Here is a 24,904-nt window from a genome sequence, read left to right as displayed (position 1 = left end):
CAAGCACGTTTATAACATTTCCCTGCGTCAAAGCTGCACTTTGTTCCTTGCTGCCAGTGACACATCTCTGGCTAACTGGCAAAGCTGTTCAGAGATGCCCTGGTAACAAGTCAGATGCAACATAACAGGATGAGATTTGTATGGGAATTTCCCAACTGAAATCTTATCTGTTTTATAGGAGAACAGGTACATTCACAGTAACGAGGCAGAAAGCAACAGGCAGGACTATCTTTTGGGCAAGACTGTCGGATTTGCCTGACTGTAAATAAGGGGATTGCTCCCACAGATTTCCCCTATTGCAAAATGTCAAAAAATTACAATGGAAACATAAATGATGTACATCCACACAACCACACCGACCCTGAGAAACAGTGAGGATTCCGAAGCCGACAAAAGTTGGCTGCTCAATAAGCCACCTTATTATTTTCCTGAACAACTTAGTGCTCGGACCAGTGTTGCTTTGTAATAAAAACTGGATGTGGAGATGACTAAAAGGGCCACACTCCACTCTACCTGCGCTAGCTTTGATGATCAGATCAGAAGCCACATTTCATGGGAGAGGTCTTGGAGGTTTGATCAAGGGAGTTACACAAAGTCCCAGGGAGGAGCTGCAAAGAGGCAAGGGAGAAGCGTGCTAAGAAATACTCAGAAACACACATGTGATTTTCATTAGGCTTAATGGAGATGGTGGAAATTAATCTGCAGGTCAAGGCTTTGAAAACTTACCTCACGATTGCATCCACGCAAAAAGAATCTGTTGCCTCCTTTTAAGTCTCTTGTTCTCTACATGGTTTTGCAAGTAATGGATTTCAGTATTATTCCACTCCCCCCACCTTTCCGACAAGCTTAATGATGATTACTGACCTGAGTTCACACATACACACACACAAAAGAAATAAAAAAAAGGAGAAAAGAAGGAAAGAGAGATATTAAGTATTGATTATCCACATGTACCAGGTTTTATTACCCACATATCTCTAGGTAGCATGCTACCTGACAGATTCTGGGGACACACAAATTCCATTATATATTAGATCTTTAATGCAGATGGCCAAATAATGTCAGAATTTTGTAAGTTTATCCCCCTAACCCGCTATCACATCTTCTCCACCCCTAAGACATTCTCCTTGGAGCCAGTAACTATTTTTCTCTCTTTCCTGATTGGCTACAATTATTTAAAATACACTTTCAAGCCAGAGAGAGCTCACATCACGCATACAAGCGATGCATCAGACCACTCTAATTTACAGAACAAGTCAGATAAAATCTAAGCATTCAAGTGTGCACACCTGTTGATGTGACAGAAGGTTGAAATCCTGTGAGACAGATGCCTCTTACAAGAAAATGAGGATGAAAATTCTTTCAAAACCTTAGTAGGTCCAACCTGCCCATCAGCATAGCTGCTGCACCGCGGGAACACGCCCGTAGCGCGCAGCAGTACCGATCGATCTGCAACAGGGCGCCAGCTCACAAAAGCCAAATTCCTTCCAACATTTCATTGTAGCTGAAAGAAGACATCCAGACACTGGTGGGTTTTTTTTTTAAAGTTATATAGTAATTTATAATTGGTTGTTAATTAATGTCAGATCACAGTGGAATTCCTATGGAATTACAGAGTGGAGGATCTTTAATTACCAGTTTATAATTATAAATCTCATTGGAATGAAAAACACAGGAACTGTAATAAATGATGATGATCTGGGAAGGCTTCTTTGACTAATAAAATCTTCATGTATGCATCTTATGGAATTTTAGAACAGTAGTCTTCACATGGGGCAGAGAATGTTTTCCATGATGCAAGATTCCCCTTCTTGCATTATGCAAAAACAAAGAGAAAAAAAGTATCTTCAATGTTATTTCACAACTAGAGCACTTACACCTTTTGAAATGAAAAATACAGCTCAGGTCTCTTAGCACTACATCTTGCAAGCTATGTGCAGCATGGATCACTCAGGTAAGACCTTTTCCACTCTTACTCTGCCGTTACGTCATTCTCTACTCACCTGGCTGCAAAAAGCCATGGAACCAGCCCTGTCTGCAGAAGATCTTCTGTGCAATCATAGAGCAGGGGCTGCAGCTTACTGCTGAGGTTGTCACGAGCTGGTCTGTACTTGTATACAGCCAAGGACGAGATGATTAGGACCGTGCATGTTCGCTGTTAATTAAGTGTACCCACAGCAGTTTGTCCCATGTTCTGCTGCACACATTTGTACCTCCCTGAACACCCGTGGGTGGAGAGTTACAACTCAACAGCTTCGCACCAGCACCCTGCAGACCAAGGGCTGATGCCGAATCTGTTCAATCATCTTTTCCTCCTTGCAGCTGAACTTTGGGTTGGCCGAAATGGAACAGAATTTGGGGTGCCCTATAAGAAGAGGTCCCAGTGCAGGAACTCATCTCTGCAACACAGAGAGGAAGGAGGAGGAGGAGAAGGAGGAGGAGGCGGCACCTGCCTCCCTGCCTCATCAGTGCCATCGGCACACGGGAACCCGGCTCAGACCTGCACACACACGTCCCCTGCTCTCAGACAGTGTCATTCACATGGAGCCCTTGGACCTTATTGCCAGAGCTTGGCTGGGATGAGGAGGAAGATAGTGAATTGAATCCAGTGATTGTTCTCACAACTGGCTTTACTCTTCTGGCCAGCAGCAGGTCCTGAGCCTCAGAAGCTTGTTTCTACGTCCCAACAAGCCCAGTCACTTTCATTCTCCAGACTGCCCGTTACCGTTTTCAGCCATCCTCCTGAGACTTGTTTTTCCTCCACAAGGACACCAAGTAACACATACGTGAAGCCCCCCCTCCCCTGCTTCTCACAACACCCTTTCTCCCTGGTCCTTGCATTTCCCCCACCCTCTCACAGTTGTGTTTCGCTGTGCCTTGGAGGCTGCAGCCCTGTGCTTCCCCCAGTGTCCCAAGTACAGCTGTGGGAATCTGTAAACCTGCCAACGTGCACTTTGTAAAAACTTGTTGCAGACTTGATGGGTTTCATTCTGTGAGCCAAGAAACCTGGGCTTACAACATAATTGATACTAACAAATTGAGAGAGGAACTATGGCCCCTACCTAAAATAAAAGACAATAACAGTGAATTAAAGGTCATGGTATAAAGAGCTGTGCAGAGGAACACTGGGAAATAAGAATAAATGTAATACAGGCTACAGCGGAGTTAAACCAGAGATGAATTTGGCTAAATAAAACATAAGAAACCTATTTCCTGTACTAATTACTCTGCTTCTTAGAAAAGTGTAATGTCGGCATCAGCCTTCATACTAAATTGCACCACAAAACCCCAACACTTGACAGTGCTTTAGCCTACACATTAGGCAGGCATTTACCATTCCCTATTTCGCCGAGCTGCTGTTTATTTTCACGGCAGGTTTTATCAAGCGGAGAGATGCTCCTTGAACGGCAGAACTGCTGCTCAAGGGCTCTGAAAAGTAACCACGCAATATTATTTGATTAGCCATTTGGTTTTCATTCCACTTGCCGAAAGTGGCCCTTCAGTAAATGCAGACCAGCAGCATCCACAGGGCAACTTCCCCATGCAGACAGTGTCTCCCACGGAGGACACAGGTTACAGTGACTAACACAGGCAAAAGGACAGCTCGTTTCTTCTCATTCATTTTGTCGGCAGAACAAAAACGATGGCACATTAGCAACAGACTTTCATACGGATACTGGAATTAATCAGGCTCAAGTTTGCCTTCCCTTAAATCACCGGGTCATGTGAAGGTGGGGAGAAGAATGTGCAGTTGTATCTTTGCAGGACTGCATTCTTAATTCTGCCTGAGATAACGGAGCCCCGGTGCCTTGGATTGCTGATTATTACAATCACCAACAGACACACATACATATTCAGGGAAAGTGTTCGAACTCTCACATTTGTATTCATTTTACTCTGACTTGACTGGAATCATAAAAGGAATGTGTAAACGAGGAGAGCCTGTTGCTGAAATGAAGTTGAATTTTTTTCCCCACAGAAACTTGGGTTCATGACAGCTTTTTGTTGGGCAGGACATTAGCCTTTTGTAATTTATTGCTTTTAGATTAAATCTGGGGAAACTCAATATTGCAGTTGAATGATTAGAGCAATACCCCTTGGAGTAATAAATTTTCTTTGGTGCTGTGCATCTCCCGATCATGTTTCCCTTCTAATTACATTTACATAAATGATATTCTGCAAAATTAAATTAACATTCAAACCGTTACGCTGGCAAGGAGAGACAAAAATTAGTTACAAACTTACATCCCTAAAAAACTGAAATGACACCTCGTTCTTTCCATGAACAGCATCACAGCTATCCCCCAAAGCGTCTCACACACGTCTAATCAGACTAGTTGTTACTCACGGACCTAGACACTCTGCTCCCCCTTTCGGAAGTTTCTAGAGGAAGGTCCTGCTTTCCACAGGGTCTCATTAAATAGAAGCAATTGGTGACAATCCAAATTCGGTCAGCGAAGTGCTCTATTCAGACTAGATTTGATTTCTACAGTTTTGGCCACGGCCCTTCCTCAGGGCTTCCCTGTCTTGGCTCCTGCTCACCATTCCTCTAGTACGGAGCCAGAAGGTGCTTGGCGGGGCTCCCTGTGAACTTAGACTCAGTGCTGTGCTAACACCCTCCTGACCAAGCTGAAGAAAGATGTTCTTGCTCTTCATATGTCCACGCCGTCGGGCTGGCTGGCCAGCCGCGCCATGCCCCCCTGGGCCACTCTCCAACCGACGCGGGGTCTCACGGAGATGGCTGTCACTTGCCAGGAGGAGGGACCCCGATCCCGATGAGAAAACCAAGATTGCCAGCCCACTGCTGCCGCATGGAGCCAGTCTTCAAACAGCTTTTCCAACACCTGAAGTCTGAACGGACTGCGATAGGTAGTTGATTTGCCTAAGGTCACTGATCTCCTGGATACTTTATTTTCTCCTCAGCACCGTACGAGGAACGGTAGCTTTTCCAAAGAAAAATGCTTTCCTAAGACCTGCTTGGAAAGGCATTATTTTTGCTGTCCGGGAGAGGATCTGCCCCTTCAGATGCCCAATCCCCTTACAGAGTATCTCCTCTACTCTCTTTTGTCTTCCCATACCATTAACAAACCACAAAAATACTCACACAAAGAACACGTCCTGTTCCACCAGCGTGAGGCACAACTTGACTTTCTCTGTTGACCGTGTGCGCACTGCACTGAAGATCACAATATTTTCCTTTGGGAATCTGATTACTGAACCTTGCCCTGCCCTCCCTTAAAACGAAGAGCATTTACCACCACATCTCCACTGATACCAATTCTTCGGCAAGTATACTCAAACAACGTCGAGGCATGGGTAACGGAAAAGGGAAAGAACAATCAATATTTACTATATGGCACATATACATACATACACAGTCACATCTGGAAGTAAATGTCAGCTCTACTGCAAGGGTGTCTACTTGAGTGTGCAAACGGCATATTTCAAGGGGGGAAAATACAATATCTGGAGAAAAGAATTAATGTAAAAATGTCAAAACTGCTGATTAAATAAAGACTGTGTATACATGATCCTACTTTTCAGTTGGAAACCTGGATGATTTCAACATTTCAATTTTTGAAAACAAAGTTTGCATTCAGCGATTGAATTTCCTTGCTGAAACATACCAACATTTGCATTTTAGCATATTTCAGTTTCCTTGGCAAAGAGAGTGCTGTCTTTTTTCCAAAAAAAGAATGCTGGGCAGCCTGGCATTTGTTTGAAAACCTAATTTAATTTTCCCTAAACTTCACAGTTTCTGTATTTCTATAGGTCCTACAAGAAATACAGTTAATTAGTTATAGACATAACATTTAGAGACCATATTTTCTCAAAGTGTTTGATTGCAGCAAGTCATCTGCATGACAGTCCCCTTTCCAGGACTGCATTTCATTCCTGCTCGCTTCACCCTGGTAAACACAACGTGCCAAACACTCTAGAATTTCTGTTAAATAAGCTCGTCTCACAGTGTTATGGCCCAGGCCCATTCAGAGCCATAATTGAATTCTTTGGCACACAAATCGCTTGGAAAGACCGGGCTGATTTATATGTTTAGGACCATATGACAAACATCTGTTTCACTGCAAGGAATGCTAGGGTATAACCACAGGTACCGAGCGCAAATCACGTAGGAAATCTTGGTGCAGGTTCATTAACCGCAACTCCTGGAAAGGACGTGAGACCCAAATTTCCATGTAATGGAACAGACTTGTAGCCCGTGTAAGCCTATGATAAACTTTCTGCAAAATCTATGAGTCAACGAAAATTCAGAGCAGTCAAGGAGATGGGGAACACACTAGCACCAGACCAGCAGGTATGTTTGCAACGACAATGTTACACAACAAAATTCAGGAAGCTTTTCCTTCCTCAAGGACTCCAAACTGTAGCTCTAGACGACAGAACAATGTAACTAAAATGTCATAACTAACTTCCGCTGTTAGCATTAAACTTTAATTTACTTTATTTGATCAGCCTCTTATATTATTCCCATTATCATTGCCATGGTATTTCCCCCCCGTATTTAAAAACCAGCGTAACTTCAAGACACATATCAGCGAAGCACAACAAATGTATGTCTGAGAGGGCACTCAGTGAATGATGGGAGAATCCTTACGATTAAGAAAAGCAGCAAAGCGAGTATGTGAGGCTTCAGCAGCGTTATCAAACATTCATGAGTACACACGGGTGTGATTCAGATGGCTGAGGTTATCAGACTCCAGGCGCATTGGACAGTGCCTGTGAATAAGCCAAGACCATCTGCCATCCCCAAAGAGAAAAAATAAATCCATCGAGAAGCAGGGCTCTTTACAAGCTTTCTGAAAAAGCTCCGCAGTGGCATCCTAACATTTTGAAAGGTTGTGTAAAGCACAGGTACCTTATTTAGCTCCTGATCCAGAAGAATCATAGTTCTAAGGAACACAGGAGGGAGAACTACAAATTTATCAGAAGGTGTCTCGATGACAAATGCAAAGAACACCTGAAGGGGTGGCTGATTCTTCCTGTTGGTCAGGGTTGCTGGAAAACTGTGATCATATTTCATCTCTCAGGAATACCACAAAGAAGAGGAGATCCAAAATTGCATTTGGAGACTGTCAGGAGCAACCAGAATAATTATGAGCTAATTTTACCATATAGGTCAGGCTAATCCCTGCATATCAGAGACTATATTAATAAACACTCTTGACCACTTCAGCACGTCTCTCATTGATCACCCTTCAGCACCTGGTCTGAGAGAGAACCCAACTGCCCAGGGGATGGGATGGGATGGGATGGGATGGGATGGGATGGGATGGGATGGGATGGGATGGGATGGGATGGGTGTGGAATGGCTGCAATTTTGGGCTGCTCTGCTCAGAAAGCAGGGGTTCTCTTTTACCCTGCTGGTACAACCCTCAGGGATGCAGGGACTCCCGCGGGCAGGCTGCTGGAGCTGCGAGGGGAGCACCAGTGCACGCACAAGGCATGGCAGCAATTACGAGGAACTGAAGCTTGCTCTCACAGTGCCCATGTTCCTCCACTTCTGCATTTGCAACTGCCTGATTTTTGTTGTTGTTGATGGTGTTTGAAGATTAAATGTTATGTGCAACAACAGATGTTAGTGATCTCATTCAGAGCTGAATACCTTTTTACACATGGTTTGGTTGTGCACCAGGGGCCAAGAACTTTGGCTGTAGACAAGCAAAATCAAAATCTGTTTTAACTGGCATATTTAGCCCATTGTCTATAAACATTTGCATTACGAGAATGAGATCAAATCTGGCAAGGGACATTATTATGTCGTGAAATATATTTGCCCATCACAAAAGAATGACTGAAAAAGAGTGGAGAAGTGGTGATTATTGAGCTGTGTACCAGTGCCCTATATCTGCTCAAAAGCTTTACTAACTGCATGCAAACACTATCTTGGGGAACAGAGTCACAAACATATGTATTGAAAACATCCGAGGCAAGGACATTCTTCGAGGAATAAAGAAAGGAAATACTAGAGTTTGGCAGCTCCCGTCCTGCTTTGATTGGATGGGTGGCAGCTATTAAAGGGCAGTGCCAAAAAGATCAGTGTTAGGCTGGATGGGATTTCCCCAGGAATATGAAAAACCACAGGCCAGGATACAGAAATGCTGCGATACTGATCTATTTTTTTCAAGCAGTCACAGGTTCTTAATGTAAATACCTGCAGATCACATCAGAAGGGAATCACCAGGAAGATGTCCCAGGAGCTGTTGTTAGAACTAATGTGTTTAAGGATTTATATTACTCTTGTTAGCACCATGGGAGCGGTGTTCTCTTTGGCACAGTGAAGGAAGCAGCTTGAGAAGGAAATGTAGGGTTTCAAGGCATGAAGATGCAACTTGCGCATCAAACTGCTTTTGATGGATTAAAAACTGGAATCAATTGATAAGAAAAAGGCTGCGAGTATTTGACTTGTCTCAGGAGAACTCCTTGGCAATCTCAGACACCTTTGCAAACTGCATTCAAACTGTAAGAAAAATGCATTTCTCAAAGAAGCAAAGACAAGAAGTAAGAATCTAGGTGGCATTGAACAGTATCATAGAAAAACCCAAGGGAAAACCACACAACGGCATTAGGATTTCTGAGGAATCTAGTGCACTCACTACTGCCTTCAGTGAGCTAACACAAAAAATACCCGAAGCAAATCCATGTCTCTTCTAATCTACAAGAGAAAGATGACACTCTGCCCTCCCCAAAACCAAACACAAAAGCCACCCAAATCCCAACCCTACGTTTACATTCACTAGAAGAGGAGGATTTCTGCGATTTCCTTCCAGAACCCTGTCCCAAAGGGGCAGGGGCTCTGCTGGGTCCATGGGGTAGAACACAGACACCAGCAGCGTCTCCATAAGCGCCCCAGCGACCTGCTCAGCCTCAGATGTGCCCCAGAAGGAACCGAGTGCTCAGTAGGGTACAGAAAACGTTCTTCCCTGTGGCCCACGGACAGGGACCTGGGGGACACGAGTAGCTATCACGGAGGGAGTCCCACTGCCTTCAAGGTTCATCACACACAGCCAGCGTTGTCAGAACCGAGCTCTTCCCGTAGAGGCAAAGGAGGTTTGATGGCACAGTGCTGGAGAAGCCCTTTTGTGTCTCTTTGGTGCAGAGCACAGCATTATTCCCAGAATCAGAAACCTGTTCTTTGGCTAGAATCAAAACATTTGATTGTGTTTTGCTGTGAAAACATTGTGATTTGCTGTCTTGTCTATGATTAATGTTGGTCTTTCAAAAAAATTGTTTTCCTTTACGCTATGTAAATAAAGCTTCTTCCCAGCACTGTTGAAATGCTGGCTTTCATTATACGTGGCAAAGGAGAGGCTGATGGTGCTTTATGCAAGCACCACAGACATTTCTGGAACATGAAATAAAAAATAAGAGCAAGTAGCATTAAAATGTTCTTTGAGCTAATTTCTCTAACCAGAATATGAAAGTTATTTTTCATTTAGCGTATATGAACAGCATTCAAAGCAAAATAAAAATAATTCTGAAACTGAGTATTTTTCTGGAATGGAGTCACAGTGCTGGAACAGAGTCAAAGTAAAACCTTCTTTTTATGACAACTGAATTTGAGTATTGGATTTCTTATTTGATGTGACATCTCATCACAAGATCCTCCAGGCACTGTGCATGGATCACCTTTAAAACATAAACATCCTAATATTATACTTCTTCTGTTTCTCTGTGGTAGTAATAATTCACTTTCACATCAACTTCTTGGAAGGAAAAGCCAGAAGTGTCCACCACTTTTTATACTGTATGCATCTCTTAAATAAAGGCAATCGCAAAGACTCTTTCCCCTCCCACTGGCTATGTTGCAGTGGCAACAACACTGCTGCTGGCTTTCACAGAAAGGGATTTCAAACAAAGTCTGTGGAAAAGGAACAGTTCTTCAGGCAGAGTGGGGCTGCGTGACTGCACTGACTACTGTCACAGTTTGCCAGTCACATCATCAGCTGATGGTTTGTTTCTGACTGGTGAACTTTGAGCATGGTTTAATAGCTGAGTCAAAGCACGAAAAATTCTGAAGATCAGCTAAACCTCAGCAGACCTTCAGGTGTGTGGATCACAGTTTGGAAACTACTGATTTAATCCACCTCCCATCATGATGGCTAACAACTGTTCGTACCACGTCCCTAAATGACCTAACAAATTCAGTTTGGGCAATGTGAGAGGTGAGTAGCATCGAGATCTTACTGTTTACTGAATAGCAATGTGATGCATATGCCTTAGATGACATCAAAAAAGTGCATCATTTTAAGAAGATCAAAAGTCACAGTTCCTTCCAGAAAAGAAAACTAGTTACATCAAAATAAAAGGAAGCATCCTCAAGTTTCTGTCTGTTACTAGCCTGAAGAGTCTGATTAAACATGGAGATACTTCTGCATTAATGTTTATTTTTAACAGGAACTTTAAAGTTTTGGTACCAACACAGCCTTGTTTGCTATAGATGTGTGGCAACTTAGAGCTATACAAGTTCCACACACCCAGGCACCACGAGGCTGAAATTCAACCTGCCATTCAACAAAGACCTCCCTATTTCATACCAGCACAAGGCAATCATATTTTCCTGACCATCCAGGACCTTCTCAGACCCCATCACTACGTCTCTGATCCTCTCTACATTGCCCTCTACCCTTTCCGCTACACAAGTACTAACTCACAAATTATTGCTCACAATTATTTTTTTTTCTTCTTTGCTGCACCGTACCTAGGGAAACATTTTCTGATCTCCCAGGTGTCTATTCTGTCACATCTTCAAATCCCCAGAGAGATTATTTTTTTAAAACATTGTGCATTCTTTGAAATGGAAAACATTTGCATGCTCAAATTAAAAAAAAAAAGGCCAAAAGTCAGTGGACTCTTGACAACAGATCTCCTTGACTTTTCAGAAACCCTTGTCATGAAGAACGTAACCTGACTGCTTCCCTCTTTCCCACACCTCCCCGCAGTGAGTCGCTGCTTCAGGCAGGGAACACGGTACTGTAACTAATCTGAAATGAAGGACAACATTTAACCTACGGTCCCTCATATTCAGAACAAATAACTGTCTCTGTGTCCCTTGCGCATGTTTGATGGAGTCAGAAACAGGTTATTAACAAAGAATCACTCCATAAAAATGAACTCACTCCAATCAGTCTTCTGGCACTACAACATCAAGGGGAGATGCCAGTCAAGCAGCTAATATTAAACCGGTAAATCTTTACCTATTTAGGATGCTTTAATCATTTCCTATGAATTAATACCATAAAATGTGATTTATAGCTTAAGTAGGAAGATCCTTATAACCATTAATACACAAATTCAATCAACAGACATTTGGAAATTACAGATTCGCTGGAGCTGCGTGTTGCTCAACAGATCCCCCGTCCTGCCCCCTCCTCTGCAGGGAAAGCAGGGCTTCGAATGATGCCATAGGTGCAGTTTCATCAATGCTGTGTTCCAAGAAACCTCCTTACACAGCCCCTCTTCAGCAGATGGTCTTCTTAATTTGGTACAAGGTACAAGATTTATAGACAGCCCTCAGCGACATGAGAAGTGCTTAAGGTGTCAGATGAAGCAATAAACAAATGGGAGAGCAATGGGCTCCCAGAAAACAAATTCTCTAACCTTTCAAGGATTGCTGTGACCCTGCTGGTCCCACACATACATCTGTGAGAAAATACCAAGTTATTTGGGGTGGGTTTTTTAACATGGAAAAGTTATTTTAGTTTTTGTTTAGTTTTGCTGCAAATTATTAATGGCAGTCAGTGAGGCCATTTAAACATAAAATCCCAGATACGTTGGGCTTATCAGAAACAGAGGTCTGCATGCAGTCTATCTACCGCAACCTCCAGCACACCTAGAGATGGCCTGGCTGTTTCCTTCTGTCTCTCAGCCTCTAACACCTTCTTGTGACTGTCTTGTCACCACTGTGTACCAAACGTGGCTAAAATCAGGGACGCTTGTTCCACATTCCCTCCTCTCTGTCTACTTGGTCTCATCTAGTCCTGGCCATCATTTATGTTTCTCTTTCCTTTGCCCTATACATACAGGCTCATACATCTGGTGGTCCTTCCTCTGTGTCACTGGTTCGAATGTCCTTTCTCCTCCCTGGTGTCCCTGCAGATCCATACACACCGTATCCCTTAAGTATGTACAAAGGACCAATTTCATCCTTTTCAAATTCGAGCATTTGCTTTAGGTGCCTGAAATAGAAAATGAGTTGCCCTTTGCTTCCTGCTGCCTTTATCATCCATGAAGAGAGACAGCATGTTGACAGGCTGACTCGGGTTTTAGCTGAGCAGAATTGCTCTTTGGAGATACCTCCTGGTTTCTACTGACAAGAGAAAGCTGAGGGTTACTGGCTTTCTAATGCATCACTAAAGTGCTTACAGGGGATGGACCCAGGACAAAGTACAGGCATTTTTCCAGTCCCTGGTTTGTGATATTTTTCCCTCTCAACCTCTGTTTCTTTTTTCAGGTTGCTTTGCCTTGTCTGGTTTACACGGATGATCTCATTTTACCTAAAAAGGAAGCTTGAGCCACCAGTCCAAGAACAGTTTTTTTGTAACACAGCTCTCAGGCGTGGAGAGGAGGCAGGTGACATGCTCCTTATGTATTATTGTATAGTTTTCCAAACAACTTTTTAACCTTTGACTGTTCCAAAAGCCAAACTACCCTACTAGTACAGACTGATATTTATACTTCTGTGGAATGAAGGAGAAAAAACAGAAACTGGAACCGCGAGTACTCATCCAGTAGCTGAGGGCAAGAGCTTTTCCTAGAGCTAGAAACCACTGCAGAGAAGGACGTGCTAAGATTTTGCCTCAGGGCATTGAAAACTTCCCTTTCTCCTGCTCCATCTTTTCCCTTCTTCCCTCATCCCTCCTCCAGCATATGTCTGCTAAAGATCTCAGCCTCAGGAACAGAACTGGGAGGAAGCCAATCTCCAGTTCATCCTGGGAGTTCGATTTAATTTTTCATACAGCCCGACTGCGCCTTTAGGAATGATGTACGTCCCGACCAGGCTGACAAAAGCAGCGCTGGTTTTCCTGTGGAGCACCAGCACGATGGAGTCTCAGAGGCAACCTGATACGGTTGCTACTGGTCCAAGTGCAGCAGCACTGACGACAGCATCCGGCTTTGTTATAGACAGAGACGTTGCCAGAATGTCCATTAATTTCAGTGGTACCAGACCAGGCCCGTGGAAACAAGATGGAAACGATAAAAGTCAGGGAACGCAATACAAGTGGGAAGGCGGACAGCACGTTTTGAGAGAGGATGGAGAAGATGAAACACGCAGTAAAAAGGATGGGTAGGTGCAGAGAAAGGACAGTTATTACAGGAAGAGCAACAGACATCGTCCTGAAAGGAATGCAAGGAAATTTTATAGCTGTTGTTCAGAAGTATCTTCTTCTCCTTACTAGAAGGGTTATGATTGATGATGATTCATTTTTTACAAATGAGACATTTAGCTCAGAGTGGTTTTGGAGGGTTTGCAAGGAAAGAACAGCTGTCTATGGCAGGAGGAGCTGGTTGGATGGATCAGACTGCAAGTTCAGCTGCTTTTGTTGCTAACACCTATAAAAACTTTTAAAGAAGAATCTTTCTTACACAGAAAGATGTAAAAGAGGAGGAAAATGCATATACAAAGAAATGGAAAAAAGGAACTCTATAATAAGGGCTTTGGCTGTTCTCTTCATTTAATGTCATGGGATTATGAATTCTCCTCATGCTCTCTAAATGAAGTCTCTAGGTATGTATCTTTGCATGCCAACACAGCAGCAATAGCTACAGTTTGATCACTGTGAACATTGTACTGGCTGCATTTTCAACCCACCTCAGCACCCAGCAGCTACTGATTCTGTTGCCAAAGGAGGAGACCCACACACTTTCCCACCTGCATCCTAATAACAGAGATTATGCTGGAAAATACAATCAAAACAGGAATGATTTGACTTGGTAGAAACAAGATAACCCCGTGCCTGTTGAGCACGTCTCACCTTAAGTCTGGATCAGTGAACCTACAGTGAAGGTCTAACTTACAGACTGTAGCACACTTCAGTGAGTCAGCCATTTAAATGCAGTATTGCAGTCCAAATACCTGTTCACTGAATATTATTATAATTTAGGAGTGCACAAGGACATGAGAAGTGCTAGCAGGGCAGTGATTTCTGGAAAGGAAATATCTGACAGTCAGGTAAATATTCACCTCAACATAAGATTAAAACCAGCAGTACCTGCACTGTTGAACTTCATCTTCCACACTGCTGCCCCCAACACACGCATTTATACACCTTTGTTCTGTACTCTTCAAAAGTGGACAAGCACAATTTACTGTAGGAAATTGAAAATGTAAGCTCTTGGGCTAATGTCAGCAAAACAAAACAAAACAAAAGAAACCAATTTGCTTGCCCATCAAAAATACAGCATCACATTTAACGGAGACCACATAGCTGCAGTGGGAAACACACTATACTCACTTAAGACCCAGTTCATTAAATATTCCCTATATTCTTGGTATAAGAAAGAACAGACCACATGTGTGGGGGAGCATAATTTCCTGGAGGCAACATTTTATCTTTGATTTCCATTAGGTCTTTCATGAACACACCACTCAATCCCCTCTGTCTAACTGCCCCTGCTGTGCCAGTGATCATATAGTATGTAATGTCAAGTTTGTCTTCGTCAGGACTGGGATCAATTAGAAGGCCCAATATTCAAATTATGTGCTCGACTCCCAAAGCGTTGCCGCACTCCTTCCCTGAGAATAACAGAAGTATGTCAAACTTCCACCGCACATGGTTTTTTGGACTGCATTTTGCATTATGTTTTCACGCTAACCCAAACCAAATTTGCCCCCGCTGCTTTGCGCGCCCAGGAGGGCTCCGGGCAGGAGCACCAGATCTCACCGGTGGCATCTCCGTTAGGGGATGACTCACCAGGCTCCATAATTAACAACGGGCTGCAACCTCTTTAGGAGATGAGTCATCCCACAGACGGGCTGAAAAACTGCCTAAACATGCTCATTTCTCTCTGGTAACTATAAAAGATTGTCTTTGTTGACTGGGCTATTAATTTATTGAGGTGGGATTAACCTGGGACACAATTACAAGTTGTCAGGAGAGGCATGTGGAATCAGCCTGTGGAAATCCCACTGTGGGAGCTGCCATCGCTTCAGCAATACCCCCAGAACCAGGATCCGAAAAAAAAACCCCAACATATTATGAGGGGCACAAAGTTCACGAGCTGCTCCTGAAATCTCCAGCCTCAGGGAAGAAGACAGTAAAAGTTTGTGAATATAAACAGGGACTTTACGGGAACTTGACAAAACCCATACTTTTATAGTTATTTGCACATAATTGCCCGTCACATAATTCACTGCAGAGGAGAGATTCCCTTTGATTCCAGTCAGAACTGGCGTAAGCCCAGGGGTTTCTGCGCGGGGAAGCAACCCAACCCCAGCCACTTCAATCTGGTCTGGGGAGCAAAGGGACGTCCTGCCACCCCGCCACACCGAGGGGCCAATTTATCCGGCTTCTTGTAACTCGGCTTTAGCCATGATTTGTAACGGAGACTGACTTTATTCCTATCTGTTCTCTCCAACAAATAAGCTTTCAGTTTATGTCCCTTCACTGGCTCCCTCCCCCTGACCTGAAACCACTCTCCTGATTAACGAGATATGGAAAGTTTTCGGAATAGGGCCAAACTGGGGGGAGATTTTGGGTTTTGGCTCTTTTCAGCTTGCACAGGGCTGTATTATGGAAGGCTGTCTTGCTAGTCAGAGCAAGAAAACCTTGCAAATGTTACTGTGGAGTTTCATCAAAACTGAAAGAGTGTGCAGAATTCTTTTGTTGACTCAAAAATATGCATCAGTAACCCCAATTCATTCACCCTGAACCAAATAGCTACAAACATTCATTTTAACAATATACGGGCCTTAAGAAATGTGTAATTTCACAGCAGCAACAGAACATTTATATTGTGAACATTAACCTAACTTCTAAGCTCCTGTAGGAAACTCTAAAATTGTTTAGTAAGAAGGGCTTTCTAAGCTGAGAATCAAGCTGTGAGAAAGAATAAAAAAAGAGCATTCATTTAAACATTTTCAGAAGCCCCTAAAAATGCCGTTTTCACACAGTAAATCCGCTGCACTTGAATGTCTTCTGGCTTTCTGAAAGGAATGCTCTTCACTGGGATGCAGCCTGCTGTGGTCAAGTATGATGCAAATAAAAGTGTTGCTAATGGTGATTGAAAAGGATTCCCACTGCTGCTGGCCAGTGTTGGTTTTAGATAGGCCAACTCTGTCGAACGGAGAGCGACAGGAGACAGCAAACTTTCTCTAACGCTCTCTAAACTTTGAGTCACCTCTGCTTCCCTTCCTTTTAACACTAGCCTGCCCCGTCGTTTCTCTGCGGAGCTTTATATTAACTCAGTCTGGACCAGACTACCACTGGAAATGTAAAGTTGCAGATTTTCAAACAAACGGGTTGACAGAAAAAAAAGAAGCGAACCATGGGAAGGAGCGTTAGCATAGCTGCGAGTCAGCAAGCTCAAACACTTCCACACCCTGGGTCAGCCCAAGAAACAAAGTTGTTACTCAAGAATAAATACCCAGACATCCACTTTAACCGTGACGCTCTGTATTGACAGCAGCTATCGGCAGCAGGGCTTGGCTGTGTCAGGCGTCTTGTCTTTCTAAGAAAAATCAGCTTTGCACAGGCACACAGCCACTTTACTCCGAGAGTAAGTGGCCACCCTAAGGGCAGGCAGCGAGGCTGAGGCAGGGATTCGGAAATGCAGGGATTTGGCTTCTGTTTCCTCCATCTCCGTTCAAGGCATCAAGCGCAGGACATACCTCTCCTCCTCAGCAGGACTGGACTTTTCATGGCTTTTCTGCCTTGCACGCTGCAGGTTCAGCACGGCTTCACGGAAAATTTCCAGTAGTGGCTGACAGTTTTAACTGGGCTCCGTCTCCCCTCATAGCTCACTAATTACGTTGCCTTGAGACTTCAGAAGTATCTTGTACCTTCAGGCTCAGAGGGTACTTGGTAATCCAGGCCCTCAGCTGCAGTGAAAGAAAATCAATTAATGAAATTAAGGAGGAGAAAAAAATCAGAAAGAATTAAGGGAAACCTGTTTTTCCTGCAGGTGGACTTCAGCTGCCTGAGCACTAAAAGAGCACGGATATCCCGGGCTTTGCAACAGCAACGACGCTGAGGACTTGCGGGGTGCTTCTGTGGTTTTACCTGGGCGTACTGGTGTCTCCCCACACCTCACTGGTCTCTCCCCCCTGGCCCCAGCCAGAGAGCTCGTACAGCTGCATGGCTGAGGAACCTGACCCAGATGAAAACCACCCTGAGAAAACACAAGAACAGGCTCCCTGGGCCGGGGCGATGGTTGCCTCAGCCGAGATGCTTGCCCAAGAGCACAACTTTCGGGGTTTAAATAAGTGTATCAGCCTACAGCCTCTGAGGTGGGAAAAGCGGGGTGTGAAGGGGGGGGCAGCAGGCGGTTACACGTTTTCCCTAGGACCCAGCTGCCTGATTTCTGCCCCCGCTGAACGGCAAGGCTGACGTGCTTTCTTTGACCCAGGCTCTCTTGACCGGTCCACCCCAGCACGAACCATGGGCCCCACCAGCATCTGCTAGGATTTCAGCTGTTCTGTGCTGTGTTTACTCACTCTGGATGACTCAACAGGGGGCACAGAGGAGAAGATGAGCCAAAACTTGAATGTACTTTTCAAGGAGATTTTGATGGCTGTGAAATACTTTACATTCAATGTATACAACCCCAGCAACAAAGCCGCCCCTTCTTGGGCTATTTTCAGTACATAAGAGCATATCAAGGTCCAGGAGACAATCTCACAAGGCACAATGCAAGTAGTAATTGGTCTTTCTTCACGCTGCTCTTTTTTTGATCAGTCTAGCTCAGCCTTCTTCAGCAAAATGCCAAGATGTGGATCAAAGACACCAGAGAGCAGTCACCTCCAGTCCCCAAAATACACGCAGATGTGCAGCAATTCTTGATGTGGGGTAGATTGTTCTTTTTTCTATCCTCTCACAGGTACCTATTGCAAGTGGTAATCATCTTTGCTATATTATAACATAAACTTAGAATTGCATCAATGACTGAAAAATACAACTGTCACACCTCACAGATATTCATCCATCCAGTCCCAGCCTTTGGCACGCTCTGGCACGCAGCTGAGAGGGTAGCTAGTGCTCAGTCACCACCGCGAGGGCACCCAGCCTGTTCTCTCTACCTGTGGAGTCTGGCTGGGCTGCTGAGAAGGCGAATGTGCCAACAACTGGTTTGCTAAGAAAAATGTAAACTGTCCAGAAGACAGAAGCCTACAAACCATGGTGAAACTCTCATTTTGCACTCAGAAGTGCGAGCGTGCAGGCACTGTGCAAAGCAGGCATGCAGGACTTTTGGAGCCAAGTGTTTTGCTCTTGATCTAAAAGCAAAGTACCTGGGCAGCGGGTTCACAGCCCTCCCTTCCGCCTGCAGTCACCAACACGCTTCCCAGCTTGCTCAGGAGAATCCTCACGCTAAGCAAAGAGCCTCACAGATCACTAAAGCAGGGAGGCGCTGGGCAGGTATTCACTGAGCAGAGGATGAAAGCTCAGCCTGGCTCCCAGGGAGGCTCCCAGGTCAGAGAGACAACAGGCCTGTGGGCTACAACACACCCTCTGAAATATGTTCAAATGCCAACCATGAGTGCTGCAGAAAAATATGGTGAAAGGGCAAACAATGCAGCTCCGCCGGTCGGGGCAGCGCTGCCACAGCTCGGGGCTCGCCATGCCGTGCGCTGCTGGTGTAGCCCCAGGGGCCATAAAACACCAGCCAAGATGTTTGTCTGGTTTTCCCCCCTCTAAATCCAGGGTGAGGAAATAAAATAAGGAAGAAGAGCTGAGGAGAGCAGGTAAGGAGCTGTGGCACCCAATGCCCCGGCTTTCCTGTCTTGCTACAGCTCTCCTGACTTTTGATGTATTCATTGCACTGACCAGACGACGGCCTCATCTTCACCCTCCAGATCTCACCGAGCAACCAGGATCTACCTCAAGAATTACCAAGCTGGAAGTGTCTAAAGACAAGTCTGTGCATCTCCTACTTATTTCACTCCTATCTCTCCACCAAGTTATTCTGCTCTCTTCTCCCTCTGGTCGCCTTTTCCAGGTTCCCACCACACTCGTTTTAGACCCTTACAACAGCAAGTTACCTCTGTACCACTGTCTGCAACCTCGTCTCAAATGCACCATTGGCTCTACAAGAAACTAAACATGCAAAAAAGACCCCACTACGACTTTTTTCTTGGGCCCAACAGAATTTTAATAAAGACTTGGTTTCCTGATGAACTAAAAAACATCTTTTAAAATGAGGGCATAGGCTGGGACTTGGCTTGGTGGCTGTAGCCACCTCCTTGTGCCTGGCCTTTCCCCCAGTAAAAACAGGGTTGCTGAACACTCAAAGAGTTGCAATTGAAAGAACCTAAGCGGGAGAAAGAAATCTTTGTGTTAGGAAACTTCTCAGTATATCGCATAAACAACCTCATCACACTTTTAAGACACTGAAGGGGAGCAGCAGTTTCCTACTGGAGGTACCAGCAAACACGAAGTCACACAGAAGAAATAGCTCAAGATGGGTTGCTACAGAGTAAGGGCTATGTGATCCCTTATCTCCTTCGGAGGTTGGTAAAGGGCTTTCAGAGTCCTGCTGTGAATTTGTCTCAGTGTTTTTTAAGGGCCCTTAAAAATGTCATTTGTCACAGAGTAAATCCTGGATGTCTGGTTACTTTCTGTGGGGAATGCTCTTTGCTGGGCTGCAGCTTGCCAGGGGTCAAATATGACAGAAATGAAGTGTTGCTAATAGTGATTGAAAAGGATTCCTACTGTTTGTGGCCGGTGCTGGTTATTAGAGAGGCCAAATTTGTGGGACAGAAAGCAGCAGGAGACAGTAAACTTTCCCTAAGACTTACTAAACTTTGAGTCACCTCTGCTACCACTGCCGCTCTGTCAGACCCATTTGGAGAAAACCGATATTATAATTACTAATCTCGGTGAGGGCACAACGTGCAACATGAGGCACTCCTCTGCCGGCCGTATAATTACGGATGGGCTGGGGAAGCCTGCAGGCACTGCCTCTGCTCCCCACCCCAACGATGCACCGGATTAGGTTACTGCTCCATGCCGGCAGCCGGGGCAGGTATGTGAGCAGCAAAGTCACTGCCCTGCCGCGAGAGAAAACGCTTACAGAGGACTGACTGCCCGCTATTAAAGGTTTGAATGTTGCCTCAGAGGAGCTCCCTTTCCGACCCTTAAGTGGTGGCATCTAAAGGGCTGTTTAAAGAGGGACTCATCCCCCTCACAGGCAGCAAATATTGATGGCTGAGAACACTTTTGGTTTGTTTTTTATGATTTCCTCCACCCCTTCCCCACCCTACTGTTTCTGCACCTGCTGGATTAAACTTTCACATAAAATCAGTTTTGGCTGGATATCATTTAACTTTATCCTCTATGGTCTTTTTGATACATTGTAAACACATTCCTTCAAACCCCAGGCACGGCTTATTAGTAACAAGTTCAGCGCCAAGAAGGTTTGTCCACCAAAAGGAGATAAACTGCTGATTTTAAAGAGAGGAAAGGGGCTGTATTCCAGCAGCCCAGAACAAGGAAGGCGCGCTAGGAAGCAGCAACGTAAATACCGAACGCAGACTGCGGCCCTGACGCTGTAAACCCTAAATAAAGGTTGACTTAAAGCAAGTGAGCAGTCCTTGCAAAAGGCGGTATATCCCTGCCTAAAATTAAGTGCGGACAGAAGCACTGTGCAGGATCAGGCCCGCAACACATTGATCACCTTTGCAGGGTGCTGAGCAGGCTGCTGCCCTATTGATTTCTATAGCCATAGAGGGGGCTTAGCACCTCGGAGCATCAAATTTCCGAGCCTGGAAGAGACCTGGGCTCTGGAATGGATTAAAGTCACATGTGATGTATTTGGAAAGGCCTCAATTCAGTCTCAGCGCTCAGTAACAGCCACCACCATTTATTCTGGTTACTACAATTCATTTGGACAGTGTTTACAATATCGTCCCCTTTCTCCATTATTAGACAAACAACTTTGATAGGTAGCCTTTTATTTTTTACAGCGTTTCAGAGCAGAATAAACGCACAGCCCAAGTTATTTATGGAGTGAGCTTTCTGTATGAGGTGCCTTGGCCAAGGAAGTGTGAATTCACAGAGTGCACACGCTGCGTATGTTCAGCCAGACAACAGTGACCCAGCATTCACTGAGGAAGGGGAGGAAGGAGAAACACATGCAAGACATCACCTTTTACGTGCCGTGTCATCGGAAAACCCTCCCCATAAACTTTAGCAAACTGTGTGCCAAATGGCACGTTACTGGCTTGGAGCAGTAGTCAGAACTGGTGTCCAGGGCTCTTCTCGTTGGGCAGGGTAGCAAGAGAAAAACCCTGTTCCTGCTTATTCCTTAGGGAACGCCGTGTCGGTTGTTAGGGACAGTGGGGCTGGCATTTGGTGGCCATGAGTATTGCAGTTGGTTACAGAAAGGCAGCCTTACTTTAAAGTTTTTTTATAAAACTTTAGGATGAAGGTTTTCTTGTTTTTTTCTTTTCCTTTTTTTTTTTTTTTTTTTTTTTTTTTTTTTTAATTAAAGGAGTAGAGATTCAGAGGAAAGGAGAAAGAACAAGATAACCAGGTTTTATTTCACGTGACTTTCACATCTGCTACTGCATAAAAACTTCCCTGCAGGCAGGCTAACAGAGGATTTCATTCAAAACTAACTAATTTACAAGTTCTGATTTCCTGGTATATTCAGCACTTAACGTGCAGGCTCTAACACTTCGCGCTTCTTTCATTTCTGACCCTTCATCCCACCAATACTGTGGGATTATGCAGCAATGCTGTGTGGACATCACCACAGGAGCACCGGGTCATGGACTCGGAAGCTCATGGAACAACAGTTCAACAGTCACACTAAGTTTAACTGTACACATATTTATAAACATGGACTTTGCTGTATTTCTTGATTTCAATTAAAACACACACAAAAATGACCGTGCAAGCAGCTCCTGCTGCCTCATCCACTAATTAGACTTCCAGTTGCAAATGCTGGAGCCACAGCCAAAAAATCCACCCCAGCACACCCCTAGCCCCCTGCATTTACAAATAATGAATTAACTCAGCACGTCACTAAATCAAAGAGGCTAAACAGCCTGCCAGAAAAGAAACAAGCAAAAAAAATTAAATAAAATCAAATAAATAGCTTTGCTTGCAAGCTCAGATGCATTTGCCTTTCAGAATAAAAGCAGTTGAAGCGTTTACCGTATGTTCAAGACAGAAAGTTGATTTGAGGTCAGAAAAGTGAAGAAAAACCTCAAAGGCTGCTCTGTGACAAAGGCTGCAATATATTATTCTCCTGCTCCGAGGACAGGTTTCTCAATATGACTAGGACGTTTTGAAAAACCTTTTGCTGGCTTTCATAAAAAACTGTGTTCCTAAACCCAAGATGAACCCAAACCTGCGCTCTGCGTTACCAAAGGGCAGCCAGTCCTCCAATGTCTCGCAAAGCACTTTTGGAAACCATCTCCTTCATCCAGGCAAGATCACAACCAATGTAGCTTGCTGCTGTAATGTAAAGATAAATAATAATGCTAATTTCACATGTCATGGGGTTGTTTGATAAGAAATATACAAACACGTCCCTTCTCTTTCAGAAAAGTTCATACAAGCCAAAGCCAAGCCTCTAATGTTTTTTATCAGATCATTCCTCATTTTGAACATTTTCCCACGACTTAGTGCATTTTTTAATAAAAGATAAAAGTCTTTTTATAGGATAGACTTCTCCTCGCACAGTTAATACTGCAGCAATCTCAGGTCTTCTTTCAAAATATTTGAAACCAGACTTGCTGCATTAACAAATATGAAATAGAGCAACAGTAAAAGATTAACTCGTGTCAACTCTCGATGTCTCTGCTCTTAAATTATCTTCATTTATAGCACAGTAGCACCTAAGAGCCTTCCACACAACCCCTGGCAGCAGACAGAGCTGCATAGGAAGACTCTGCCTGGAAGACTTCAGACTCGGAAACTCTGATCTCCCGGTGACCCGTACGGTGGGATCCTGCGTCCCCAGCCCCGCGGGGAAGAGGCTCTTCCAGCTCAGAGATGAAGCCAACTGGCGGGAATCACTGTCTGTTTATCTGGATATCAGAATTTCCTGGAGTAGCGATGCTTGATGCTAAGAAACATTTTGGTCAGGGCATGACGCCTGCTATTTCAGGCTATAAGGCCACCCTCACCTCTAGCTGATTCGAGCAAGACTAACCCCCAAGGAGCGGCCATTCTCCTGCTGCCTTGCCCTCCTCTGAGCCAGGGACTGCCACGTTCACCAGGCAGAGAGACAAACTGGCACAGAGACACTCTCAAAGCTTGTCACCTTTTGTGAATACAGAAAACGTTCAAATGAGTGCCTCAAAACTGAAACACTGCACCAAGTATTTCTCTTTGAAGCTGACTCTCCTGGCAGCTGCCGTGGTGAATGGCGTGCTGGTCTCCAACCTTGCTCCTACACAGAACAGCAGCAGTACAAGACACGCAAAGCAGCACGCAGTAACTCATGAAGCTATCTGCCCCCAGAGTCCAGTTTTGCAGATTTCTCAACTGGCCGTGGCATTCCTAGCTGTGTGGGAGTCTGAAATCCCAAGGACAAGGTGTGCTTTCCTAAAATAAACCTCAGCTTCAACTCCAGAGAAGACTCTTCGGTGTTACTCACTGCAGCTGTAGTTCACTACATGAGTTTTCCTTCCAGGGAGGGGAGTAACTCTGCAACAGGACAAAGCTACCTTGGCCAGCTTCATAACAGACCTGGCACAAAGAACTTTCTAGAGGATGGGCCACATACAGGAGGGACTGTGACCAAAATCAGAGCACGCACCAGGAGTTCACAAGTACCATCTCCAGGAAGACGGTTACCGTCCTTGTGCAGAAAAAACCCTAAAAACTATTTTGAGCTTCCTGGCAGCCTTCCTCCACCTGGTCCAGAGCCAGCAGGCTGGGAGAGGACACAGTCCAAAACCTGCCTTCCACATCTCGTTTGTGCACCCAAAGATTTTGTCCTTGTGACCTGGGCAGCTAAGTCTTCTGATCCGACATGGAACGGGAGGGACTTGTTTACAGAGGGAATTGTGTCCTTCTTTATAGAGATGAGCTGCCTCAGTGCTGACTTGTTTTATTACTTTTAAATTACAATCAAGTATACCATAATTCGGCAAAGCTTGACATCTGCTTTCACTAGCTCTCAATATTTGCAAAAGCTCTTCAAGAAATGCAAGGGAGCCACTTCAGAAAAGCAAAGCGTTCACACCTCAGCATAAATAATTAGAATGCAAAAGGTTTAACTCTTTTTAAAGTTTTTTGCCCTGTTCAAGCTTTCACTTCAGGTTTCTTAACATGTGTAAAGAAACCTAACAGTAAGTTAGGTCTATGAAGCACTGCACCCATCTTCTGTCACACAAAGGTACATCTGCTGCTGCAGCAGTCCGGGACACTTTCTCAAACACAACATGATAGCCCAGTCCCACATGCCAGCCAAAATCTGTAGCCTTTAAAAAATCTGTCTCAGGAAAAAATCACAATACAGTACAGCTTCCTTCTTAAAATGCAAAGCTGTTGGCTAAGTAAGCCTGGATTTCTGTACACAGTTGCTGTTCTTTGCTTTTTTCCTAACGCAGGAAGACGCTATTGCCCTAAAAGAAGGGAAAAGGAATGCCTAACATCCATTTTCCCTAGCCCTAGAAGAGAAGAACAAAAAGAGGTTAAGTATTAACCCAACTGTCACACCTTAGGCAAAACAAACCAGCAGGATCCAGTAGGTAGCAGCTTTACACGTGGCAGAG

The 24,904-nt window shown here is 44.5% G+C and overlaps 1 long non-coding RNA gene across 1 annotated transcript in view; it reads right to left on the bottom strand.

Annotated features, from left to right (window-relative positions):
• LOC308064211 overlaps positions 1–24,904 on the bottom strand; it is a 160,153-nt gene that overhangs the window by 79,143 nt on the left and 56,106 nt on the right. Inside the window, exons 2-4 of the long non-coding RNA XR_013928309.1 lie at positions 16,847–17,056; positions 727–864; positions 514–608 (exon numbers count right to left, since the gene is read on the bottom strand). This is a non-coding gene — a long non-coding RNA (uncharacterized lncRNA). The remainder of the gene's footprint in view (positions 1–513; positions 609–726; positions 865–16,846; positions 17,057–24,904) is intronic.

The sequence above is a fragment of the Falco punctatus genome (assembly GCF_963210335.1).
Source record: "Falco punctatus genome assembly, chromosome: 5".
NCBI classification, from domain to species: Eukaryota; Metazoa; Chordata; class Aves; order Falconiformes; family Falconidae; genus Falco; species Falco punctatus.
Note: the sequence above shows the minus strand (reverse complement) of the source record. Positions and strands in the feature narration are given on the sequence as shown.